Below are 12,671 nucleotides of genomic sequence, written 5' to 3'. Positions count from 1 at the left end.
TTAAGAAAGTAGTAAATCAATTATATTCAGAAAATACAGCAAAAATAATTGTATTTTTTTTGATGGTATAACAGAAACAATAACCCTAAGCCAAGGAATGAGACACAGTTGACCCTTATCCCCAATGTTATTTGCTTTAATGATGGAAGTATTGGCAAATGCAATTAGGAATGATATACAGATAGAAGGAATTGGAGTATGTCAGGAAATTAAAATTAATTTATTTGAGGATGATACATGGTTAACATTTCAAGATCCAATAAATACTACAGAGAGAATATATTTACATTTAAAGGAATTTGCGAAGTATAGCGGGTTGCAAGTTAATTGGGAAAAATCGGAAATGATGTTATATAATCACAATAGTGAAGAACTGCATATATTAAAAGAAAAATCTAAATTAAAAATAGTAGACAATATTAGATACTTAGGAATTGATATTCCAAAAGATAGTCAAGAATTAAAGAAGAAAAATTATGAAAAGTTAAAGAAGGATATAAAAGATAAAATAGGAAGATATGAAAAGGTAAAATTATCATGGTTCAGAAGAATAGCAGTAACAAAAATGAAAATTCTGCCAAAGATTAATTTTTTGTTTTGAATGATCCTAATCAGGTTTTATGATCAAGAATTAAAAGAAATGCAGAAATTATTAGAGGTTTATTGTAATGGGGGGAAGAGAGAAAGAATAAGTAAAGCACTATGGTATGAATCACAAAAAAAAAAAAAAAAAAGGAGGACTGGGCATTCCAGATGGTAAAACATATTGGGTTGCAAACCAATTAAAGATAGTTCTAGATATTATAGCCCAAAGCAAAGAACTAATATGGAGTGATGTCGAATTAAAAGAATTAAGGGAAATGGGTGATCACTTAGAGATATACTGGTTTAGAAAGGATATTAAGAGAATTCAAAATCCCTTTTTTAAAAATATGATGGAAGTATGGGGAAAATGGAGACAACAGTTAATCCCTGGAATTTCTCCATTAACACCAGTGGTCGAAATGGAGAAATTTCCAAAAATAGAATCAAAGTATTGGCTTAATAAATTAAAAAAATAATCATATATACAAATGGGAATACTAAAAAAATAAGATAAAAAATGTAGCACAATTAAGGAGTATATTGGCAGAAGCTAAATTAAATTGGTTAAATTTAATTCAATTAGAAAAATGGATAAAGATGGAGGATAAATTTAAAGAGGAAGAAAGGCAATTAACAAAATTTGAAATGATTATAAAAGAATGTGAGATTGAGGAAGAATATATAAGCAAAGGAAGAATAGCTAAAATTTATAGGATATTAATGGAGTTAGGGGATCAGACAAAAAGTTTAAAATCAATGTGGGAAATGGACGTAGGTGGAATTAAAGAAAAGAATTGGAAGAATATTTGGAATAGAAGACTATATAAGAATATGTCAGTTACAATTAAAGAACATGGATATAAAGTGATATGGAGATGGTATTTAACACCAGTTAAGTTAAATCAAATTGATTATAAATATTCTAATATATGTTGGAGATGTGGGAAAGGGATTGGCACTTACAAACATATGTGGTGGGATTGTGATAATATACAAAATATTTGGATTATGGTCTTTAATGAAATTAGAGGAATTTTAGATATAGATTTAGAAATGTCACCGAGAATTGTGTTATTGCTGTTGATTGAAAAACAAGATATAAATGAAGTTAAGAATGAAATGATTGTAAGTTTGATAATGGCAGCTAGGTTAGTGATAGTTAAATATTGGAAAGAGAATGGGGTTATGCAAAGGCATGAATGGTATAACAAAATATGGAATATGGTAATTAATGACAAACTGACAACAGAAATAAAAATTTAAAAAGGGTTAATGAAAGCAAATAAATATAATGAAATTTGGGACGATTTTGTAAAAGCAGTATTGATAGAGGGTAAATATTGTAAGCCTAATCAAGATTATATGAATTTTTGGAGGGGATATGGATATGATTAAAGTATATTATATATTATTAATTGTTAAAATATATGTATTAAAATGGAGATATTATTGCTCTCCTGGGTGGTGTGGGGCACTATGTTATTTCTTTTTTATCATTAGTTGGGCTTTTGTGCGTTATACTATTGTTACCGGACTGAGCCAGTCAACAGCTGGGGCAAACCCGGGTGGACCCCAGACCTGAGCCAAACAGAGCCTGAGACGAGACTTAGAGCCAAAATCAGCTTTATTCTAGTGCACTATAGAATAAAGGGAGATGAAAGGGGACATTCAGCCCAAAGCAGTGTCTCAAAGGTTTGCACCCCAGTACATGCATTTTATACCCTAGGTAACCAATTAGGTCACCTAATACACATCTAATACATTGATACATCAATGTATGCACCCCCTCCCATGCTGGAGAAAGAGTCCTTTCCTTCTGTCAAGGACCAGACATTTCCCATGTCTATCTCTTATCTGCTCGAGATTCACACAGGCATGCCATGTTCTTACTCACTGCACATTTGCAACTTTCATGGCGGCTAGAACCAGTTTCCACTGTCCCTTTGATTACTGTATTCGAGGTCAGGCTAGCGTGTTAGCTGTGGGTTACACAAAGTTCATTTTGTTCGTATCTGCCCTCCCTTCTGGGACAGTATAACTGTGGTGTTTTTACTATGTGGGCTTCCTCTGGCCAACTACTTTTGGGGCCTTTCTCTGGCCAATTACTTTTGGGGTGTTTTGGAGTGCTGCAATTGGTAACACTATTAATATTATTATGTTTGTATTTATGTTTTTTTGTATTTAAAAAAATTTAAAGGGGGGGGGAGACAGTTTCTGTTCCAAAATGAGGCCTGAAGCTAGAAATAGATCTAGACAATTTGTTTCATTCAAGAACACTGGGAGTTGGCCAGCAAACATCCACACGAGCACCTTGTCTAGGAAGGGAATATTGGCCTATGGTTGCTATCACCAAGCAACTTTTAAAGAAGTGGCTTAATTATAATCTCTTTATAGAGGTTGGCAGTATTCTGTCTCTCAGTGAGGCATTTGTGACTTAGAAACATAGAAACAGAGCGAGTCAGAAGGGGGCACCAGCCGGCTCTGCTCATGACATGCCCACCATGTGCACGTCCAGCCTATCCTTGAACACCCACACTGATGGGGGCCTCAACGACCTCTCGTGAAAACCCATTTCACACCCTTGGGGTCCTAACTGTCAGGAAGTGCTTCCTGGCATCCAAATGGAACCTTGGCTCCCTGAGCTTGGCTCCATTGGAGCGCGCCCTTCCTTCCTCTGCAGGGGAGAACAGGTCCCTACCCATCTCCATGTGAAATCCCCTCACATACCTGTATGTCACCAACATATCTCCTCCGAGTCTTCTCTTTTCCAGGCTGAAGAGACCCAGCTCCCTCAGTCTCTCCTCATACCCCATCCCCTGCACACTGGCCACCAACCTTGTGGCCCTACACTGCACCGACTCTAACCTGGCTATATCCTTTCTGTAATGAGGGGCCCAAAACTGAACACAATACTCCAGTTGCAGGCACACCAGAGTCATATACAGTGGTAGTAATACCTCTCTTGATCTAGAAGCCACACTTCTGGCTATGCAACCAAGGGTGGCGTTCGCCCTCTTGACCACCGCATCACACTGCTGACTCATGATTAGCCTGCAGTCAACCAGTACCCCGAGGTCCCTTTCACAAGTGCTGCTCTCCAGCCACTTGTCACCTAACCTGTACTTATGACAGCTATTCCTATGCCCCAAGTGCAAGACCTTGCACTTATCCACATTGAACACCATCCTGTTGTCTCCTGCCCACTTCCATAGTCTGTCCAGATCCTTTTGGATCTGGAGTACCTGCTCCTCAGATGTGGGCAGTGCTCCAGTTTTAGTGTTGTCTGCGAATTTGATCAGCAGACTGTTCACCCCTTCTTCCATGTCGTTAATGAAAAGATTAAACAGGATCGGCCCCAGGACAGAGCCCTGGGGGACCCCGCTTGTTACTGGCCGCCATCCCGATGATTCTCCGCTAATGGTTCCCTTCTGCTTTCGGTCAGTCAACCATGCCTTAATCCACCGGACAGTGCTTTGGTGTATCCCAAAACTCCTCAGTTTCTCCACCAGGATATCATGGGGCACTTTGTCAAAGGCCTTGCTGAAATCCAGGTATACCACATCCACTGCATCTCCTCCATCTAGCCATCTCGAAACCTTGTCATAGAATTCCACAAGGTTTGTCTGGCAGGACCTGTTTTTGCGGAAACCGTGTTGTGTGGCTGTCAGCCTCCCTTCCCTATCTAGCATCACTAGATCTCTCACTATTATGAGCCTTTCCATTGTTTTTCCTACAATGGACGTAAGGCTAACAGGTCTATAATTCTCCATGTCCCTTCTACTACCCTTTTTGAAAATTGGGACTCCTGATGCCACCCTCCAGTCCTCTGGAACGTCACCCATTCTCCACGAGGCCTCAAAAATGGAGGCCAGCGGGCATGAGAGAACCCCTGCCAACTCTCTAAGTACTCTCGGGTGTAACCCGTCAGGGCCTGGCACCTTTGTAATGTCCAATGGCTTGAGGAGCCCCTCAACTTCAAGGGGGGTGACTCTAATCTGTGCCCCTAAGTCCCCAGCCTCATCTAACTTACTGGACTTACTGGACACAGCCTGGTATCCCTTCTTATTCAAAGTAATAAGCCATGAAGAGCAAGATCCAAGCCCACAGGAAAGTGACTGGACTTAGCCAAGCACCTTGTTCACAATCTCAGGTCTCAACAACTGAAATTCATCCAATACAGTTGGACCAGATGGTGCTCTGGTCTATTCTTCTACTGGAACTGCATTAACTGTAGTGTCCAATTTGTAATTTATCTGCGCAACTTTATCTCCAAAATATCATGTGTACTTTTCAGAGGGTGCTATAAAGGGTTCATAGTTATAACTGTGTATGAGATGCTAAATGTAATGGAGGAAAGGACATTTTACACTATTTGTGCAGTTGAAAAGCATTTCAAGAGTTTACAGTGCCCCCCCCACCCACACCACCACCATTATTCTTCTGCTTTCCTAGCCCATGCCTTTGAGAGCTTTTACCACCATTATGACCAATCTTGGTGCAAAGCATGTAATTGTAGCAAGTAAAAAGACAATTCAGTGGAGGAGGAGTTGCAGTAGAAGAGGAGACAGAGGCAGGCAGAGACCAAGTAGAGGCAGGCAGAGGCAAGGCAAAGCAGAGACAGGCTTGCACTAGCCCGGTCAGAAGTCTTTTATTTTTCTAGGAGATAATTGAAGGGACGTTCCAGATTAGCTGATTGCTGATTAACTGAAGGGGAGTGGCCTGATCAGTTGTGTAGGTAGGGCGATTCATTCTGGCTCCTGACTCCTAGCAGAGCAAAGCAGAGCAGAGCAGGAGTATGCAACCAAAGCGAGCAAACAGGGAGAGCAAACAGGAGTTTGACAGAGGGGTTTAGGAGGGAAGGTCAAGGAAGAGGTTCCTAACATTTCCCCCCTTTGTTTCTTTTCTTTATTTCAGCTTAACACCCCCCACACACCCACACACACATTTGCTTCCTTCTTCCTAACATACTCCCATTTACTAGTAGGACTGTGTTGCTAACTTTTAGTGAAGACATTTAAGAGCACCAGTTTTCACAACAGCCTCCCTCACCCCACCCCACCCCCAGACAGAATCACTAAGCTTCCACAAACCATGGACCAAGGAGACTCCATTGTGGTAGTGGCCTGCAACAACTGCAATAGCTGCACACTAGTAGCCCTGTTACAAGAAAAGGTGAGAGCGCTGGAGCAGCAAGCGTCCACCCTCCAGATAATAAAAGAAAGTGAACTGTTTTTTGACAGAGCAGAGGAACTGCAACAGCTAAATGTAGTCCAGAAGCAAGAAGAGCATCAGCAAGCTGAGGCAGCAGAAGAGAACCCTGAGGGAAGGGGAAATGAGGAAACTTGCTGGAACAGCAAGATGCAGAAGCCCTAGAAAACACTCTGCACCAGTGGAACTCTCAAACTGCTTTAAGTTATTTGAGGAAGGGGCATGAGAGAAACCCACTGTGAAAAAACTACACAACACACTGTGTAACTTTGAAAAAGTCACAAAAGGCCAATCATGAAAGGAAAAGGATACCAAAGTTGGTAACACCAAGAAGGAGAAGAGTAATAGTTGTGGGAGATTCCCTGTTGTGAGAGCTGGAGAAATACCGTATTTTTTGCTCTATAAGACGCATTTTCCCCCTCAAAAGTAAGGGGAAATGTCTGTGCGTCTTATAGAGTGAATATGTGTGTGCAGTAAGTCTGTCAGATGTGCAGCATGGTGTGCCCGATGCCTGGGACATGTAAGACCACCGCCGGGACACTGCTGGCCCGCCTGCACCACATGGCACCACCTGGCCGGCACGTGCTCGGAATGCCCTGCTCCACTCCCCCCTCCGGCATATGTGAGAGCTGTGCCGCTCAGGGGGAGGTATGGAGGAGGAGGAGCCGCGGGCTTTAACCTGCTGGCTGCCACGGAGAGACGGACTGGGACGGACTGCCCACCCCCACCACCCACAGGTTGGTGTGTGTTTTCAAATGGTAGTGGTGAAGAGTGTGGGACTGGGACTCAGACGACCTGGGTTCTAGTCCCTGCTCGGCCATGGAGCCAACTGGGTGACTTTGGGCCAGTCACAGACTCTCAGCCCAACCTACCTCCCAGGGTTGTTGTTGTGGGTATAAGATGGAGGAGGGGAATGATGTAAGCTGCCTTGAGCCCTTTGAGGAAAAAGGCAGGATATAAATCGCAAAATAAATAAATTTAAACCCCCCCCCCCCCGTCTTTTAATGAAGCCCATGGGGAAATGATGGGGAATGTGCCTGTGATTATCAGGAAGCTTTCCATGGATCAGAACGGTGCCTGCTTTATAGAAGGACCAATATCTGTTAGTTGACCAGACACATTTTTTTTTTAGGATCAGTGGATATTTGAACAGCATTACCTTCATGTATGAAGTTTATTCTTCAAATGCTACTTAGTCCACTGTGTGTTTGATTTACCATACAATATCTCATTTTTTGTCAGAAGTTTTTTTCTATTATTTACTAGTAGGGCAGCGTGGACATTACTGGCTTTTTTAGATTTGTTATTGAATTGTCTGCAGCAGCTCTTATATAACTGGTGTAGATTGTGGATTCCTTCAATAATTCCACTACCAACTACGAAATTTTTTGAGATTTGGCAGCGCAGATAGTAACGGCATATTATTCTAGATAAAATGTGTCTGCTGAGTATGGTAATAAATGTCATGTGGAATGTTCTGTGTGTCATCATCTGGCCGATAGATTGTCACTGGGAAATGTCATACCGTATATTACTATACAGCTGTAATGTATAGTCCTTGTACATGTATAGTCCTTGTACAGAGTGAATACAGTATACCGTATCATTTGACCATTTTGCACAGAGGTTTTCTGGTACATTACTGACAGTTCCTTCATCACTGTATCTTCTTGCAGAAAACCTCCCCCATTCTACATACAAGGATGATAAAGCAGAAAAGACTAGCCTTTAAGATTCCTTTTAAACTAGAGGTAGTAAACTATGCTAAGGAGCATGGAAACAGAGCAGCGGAGACATTTTGGGCCACCTCCAACTGAAAAAATGATAAGAGAGTGGAGGAAACAGGAGGATCAGCTGCAAAAAGCGAATAAAAGTCCCTAAGCACACTTTTCGTGGGAATTCTGCAAAGTGGCCACAGTTAGAAGTGGCCATGAAAGAATGGATCACACATCTCCGGAATAATGGCTTCTCAGTCTCTACAAAAATGATAATACATGAAGCCAAATGCATTGCTGTAGAGAAAGGCATTCACGATTTTACTGGATCACCATTGTGGTGCTACAGATTTATGAGGTGATATGGCCTTGCTATGCGCACCAAAACTAGAATTGTGCAAAAAATTCCAAAAGAATATGAATCTAAGATTCTGTCTTTTCAGAAATTTGTAATTGATGCTAGGAAGTAAAATGGGGTTGAAATTGGCCAGATTGGGAATATGGATGAAGTCCCACTAACCTTTGATGTGCCATCTAATAGGACTGTTGATTTGAAAGGTGCCAAAACTATCACCGTGAAAACCTCTGGACATGAGAAAACCCATTACATGGTTGTGTTGTCTTGCTGTGCAGATGACACCAAATTGCCACCCATGTTAATTTTCCAAAGGAAAACATTTCCAAAAGAACTGATTCCAAGAGGAGTTGTTGTACATGTTCATGAGAAAGGATGGATGGACGAAAATGGAATGAGAGTATGGGTTGAAAAAGTGTGGTCCAAATGTCCTGGAGGGCTTCTGAAAAAACCTGCCTTATTAGTGCTTGACCAGCTTAGAGCACATATTAGCGATACTACAAAAAAGTGCTTTAAAGAAGTGAAGACTCATCTAGCTGTAATTCCTGGAGGTCTTACCAGCCAGTTGCAACCTCTCGACGTTTCCATCAACAAACCATTTAAGGTCTTTATGCGAGAAGAGTGGAACAAATGGATGGCTGCTGGTAATCATGATCTGACACCTACTGGACAAATGAAGAGGCCCACTATCACTCAAGTTTGCCAATGGGTGAAAACATCATGGCACTCAGTGAAGGAGGAAATCGTTGTACATTCATTCAAAAAATGTGGAATTAGCAATGCTTTGGATGGAACCGAAGATGATATCTTATATGAAGATAGTGAAGAAAGTGATGTCAGTGATTGTGAGCAACAGAGCTTCATAAATTCTGACTCTAGCGATGATGAGTTCTATGGGTTCAATGAAAACTAGAAGAGTACTCAAACTTTAAAGTCTCTCTTTTGTTAATGACAGTGATGGTGGTTCTTAATGCCACTGTTGACTGCTGTTCACTTTACAAATACGGTATTACTGTATTCTGTTATAGTTTATTAAATAGTTTAGTAAACCATTTGATTCAGAATATTTTTTTTTCTTGTTTTCCTCCTCTAAAAACTAGGTGTGTCTTATGGTCAGATTTATCTTATAGAGCGAAAAATACGGTATGTCTGTCACAATGACCGAGAGAATCACAAAGTATGCTGTCTCCCTGGTGTCAAGATTAAATATATAACCAACAAGTTCACGCAACTCATATAACCAACTGACAAATACCCCTTCCTTCTCTTCCACATGGGAACTAACAACACTGCCAATAAGAAGCTTTGCTGAAATAACATCAGACTTTGAAACTCTAGGGAGAAAACAAAAACAAAAAACCAACCACTGGGGCCCAAATAGTCTGCTCCTCAATCCTACCAGTACGTGAAAGAAAACTGTTAGGGAAAGAAAAAACCTTCAAGTGATGACTGGCTATGATGGTGCTGCCATAAAGAGAGATTTGTATTCTGGGAGCACAACCTAAGGTTCTTGGAAGATGGACAATCAGCAAATGATGGACTGTACCTCACAAAGAACGGGAAGCAGATGTTTGGCCACTACATGAAAAAGTTCATCAGGAGGGCTTTAAACTAAAACCTATAGAGGAGAGAGAGATGCAGCATGGCTTACAATCACCTGACAAGCACTTATATATTTCAACAGAGAAAAATCCTCAAACAGGGCCCAACTCCAGTGTCCTAAAAATCGTAGGAAGAAAACCAGGACACAGCCAGAATGAACTTTGATGTCTCTACTCCTATGCCCAGAGTATGGGAAACAAAAAAGGTCATAGTACATAATACATGAGGGCAATTACAATCTTATACGAATAACTGAAACATGGTGGGATGACTCACATGACTGGCACTCTACAATTGATGGATACCACCTGCTCAAGAAAAATAGAAAGGACAAAAAAGAAGATGGAGTTGCACTATATGTAAGACATATATCTGCACAGAAATACAAGTAGCCCCATCAAAAGCAACTGGCTTAATTTAAAGGGTCCAAACATAAGAAAAACATAGTTACTGGCATCTATTACCGATGGACTCACTGGAGAAGACCCTAATGCTGAGAACAATAGATGGCTAAAGAAGAAGGGGACAGCAGAGAATGAGGTGGCTGGATGGAGTCACTGAAGCAGTCGGTGTGAGCTTAAATGGACTCCGGGAGATGGTGGAGGACAGGAAGGCCTGGAGGACTGTTGTCCATGGGGTCGCAATGGGTCAGATGCAACTTCATGACTAGCGTAGCATAGCAGAGCATATATTTTCAGTTAAATTGAAATCCTATCACCATTACATATGGAACTGCATCTCTTCCTAGAATTCTCACCAAGTTCATTAAGACATTAAGACTATCTTCTGAGTAAGTATGCATAGAATAATAAGCCTTAGAGACAGCAAACTCTAGAGATGGCATAGCTATTCTGGAATCCTGTGCACTCATTGGGCATAACCACATTTATTTCTGGTAAACATGCATGGGATTTATTTCTGGTAATCATACATAGGATTTGGAGCACACAAGTGCAATCCCATGCACCCCTAGCAATGAACAAATCAGTGGGAATTGATGTCATTCATAGGGTCACCATAAGTCAGGGAGGACTTATCACACACACACATACATACAAACAATTAAAAGCAAAGCTGAAAAACAAGGGGAAACAAGGATTGATGCTTGCAGATGAGACATGGGGAAAGTCCAGGTGCATGTGGAAGAAGAAAGGAGGGGAAAAGTGGCACATGTTGAAACAAGGTCTAAGAAAGGACTGAAATCTCCATCCCATATTAGCATAATCCATTTATTAGGGTAACCAAAAACAAGCAAATTTTGAAACAAATGTTCTTAATCAGTCAAGATGTTGAAGCAGGTTTCTGTCCAGGGAGACACTTTTGATGATGCTTTAATCAAAAGCATCTCCCTAAAGCAACGTTGAATGTATGGATAGCAAACAAATTACTAGATTTCTATTAATTTATCAACGTTCTAGAGCAAAGAACTTGTTTGAGCAAAGGACACTTTATTTATACCATATTTGGGCCTCAAAGCACATATATTTAGACTAATTGATTAACTGAAAGTCCACGCTTCTTCCCCAGGGCACTTTGGAAGCCATCATTTTGCTCCTTATTCATAATACAACAGCAAGGAAATTCATATTCTAATCTTTCAACAATTATGTAGGCCATCTTTCATTTATTGGTTCAGCATTAACAAGCTGGTAGTAGTGTATTGCTCAGTATTGCTGCAAATGTAGATAAAGTTGTGAGTTGAGAAAGTGAAGAAGCTCAGGATTATTGGGTACCTGCTAAGTATCAATTCCCCCAGTGCCAGCCCCTCAGCACTGATGTACAAATCAATAGGTATAATTTACCCTGGTATAATCATGAAATCATTGACATGTAACCAAGCCTGAGAAAAACCCTCTTTTCTAGAAATCCATATATGTGCATCCTTGAAATGTAGCTGACACTGACCAGGCACCATTCCAGAGAAAGCTAGTTTGCACTTGACAGCAGCTCACACAAAGGGCAATTCACACCAACCCAATCCATCCTCCTCCTCTTCTATATAAATAATAGCACCCCATCCTCCCACTTGCTCTGGAGCATCTTCTTTGGTATGTAAGTGGGAAAGATCACACCATTGTAACTTTCTACTTTTGTAACCTATTGGAAAGTGTTAACTGTGTTATTTGTAATCCTTTAATGATAACTGTATAAAAGGGCCAACTGAGGGCTACTTAGGTGCGCCATCTGGAACTATTCATTGGTAGCTGATTATTCTTGAGAATAAATCTTTTAAAAGAAAACCTTCCCCTGTTGTGTATTTTGGGCATACACACAGCAGGACATGGACCATTTGGTCAACAGCACCCAGAAAGGCTCTACTAGTGTTAAAACTAAACAGCCATAACTTCTGCAGAGAGAGATGAAGACAGTGTACCCACCTGAGCAAGCTGCCGAGACACCAATCCCCACCAGGAACCGGCCTGGAAGAAGCTTCACCAGTTTGGAGGATATCTGTAAAGTCTTAACCAGCCCCATGTGGTATGAATTACAGTTACTGTTCAATAAACAAACAAACCAAACCTAGATACAGGCTAATCAACTGTACAATTTTGGCCTACCCGTGTAGGATTTTATAGAATGTGGAAGGGAAAGAAGATCAGACACCCCAGACATCCCTGCCAGTGTAGTCAAAGTCTGAAATACCTTCTTCTTATACACCTCTGACAAAGGACATAATTTGCCATCTTTTTAGCACACTTGTAGAGACCTTTTAACAATTAGCCAGGTGCCTTTTACTCTTAGCTGGGTCTTTCTAATTGTCTTTTGTATTGTCTTTTTATTGTTTTGATGTTTTATGCTATTATTTAATTCTTTTTATCCATTTTTATATTATTATTATTATTATTATTATTATTATTATTATTATTATTATTATTACATTTCTATGCCGCCCCTTGCCAAAGCCTCGGGGCGGCTTACAACACAATAAAATACATTGAAATACAATAGAACATAATAAATTACCACTAAATACAAAAATACAAAAAATACACTGAGATACAAACATAATAATATAAAATTAAAATTAACAGTATAAAATAAGTAAATAAGAATATAGGAGGAGAAAAGAGAAAGAAGAAGACGTTGCCCTGGCCAGATCATATATTTTAACAATTAAAATGATGTTTAAATAAAAATGTCTTTACCTTGCGCCGAAAAACCAGTAACGACGGTGCCAGGCGGACCTCTTTGGGGAGTGAATTCCA

At 40.5% G+C, this 12,671-nt stretch overlaps 1 protein-coding gene across 1 annotated transcript in view; it reads right to left on the bottom strand.

Annotated features, from left to right (window-relative positions):
• Nucleotides 1-12,646, bottom strand: part of DNAI4 (dynein axonemal intermediate chain 4) — a 52,312-nt gene extending 39,666 nt beyond the window's left edge. The window contains exon 1 of the mRNA XM_044431616.1: nt 12,612-12,646. The gene's annotated coding sequence lies outside the window, so the exon portion shown is untranslated. The remainder of the gene's footprint in view (nt 1-12,611) is intronic.
• Nucleotides 12,647-12,671: the final 25 nt, after the last annotated feature.

The sequence above is a fragment of the Varanus komodoensis genome, unplaced genomic scaffold (genome assembly GCF_004798865.1).
Source record: "Varanus komodoensis strain SLA01 unplaced genomic scaffold, ASM479886v1 scaffold1, whole genome shotgun sequence".
NCBI lineage: Eukaryota > Metazoa > Chordata > Lepidosauria > Squamata > Varanidae > Varanus > Varanus komodoensis.
The sequence above is the reverse complement of the archived record's forward strand: the minus strand, read 5'-3'. Positions and strand labels throughout refer to the sequence as shown.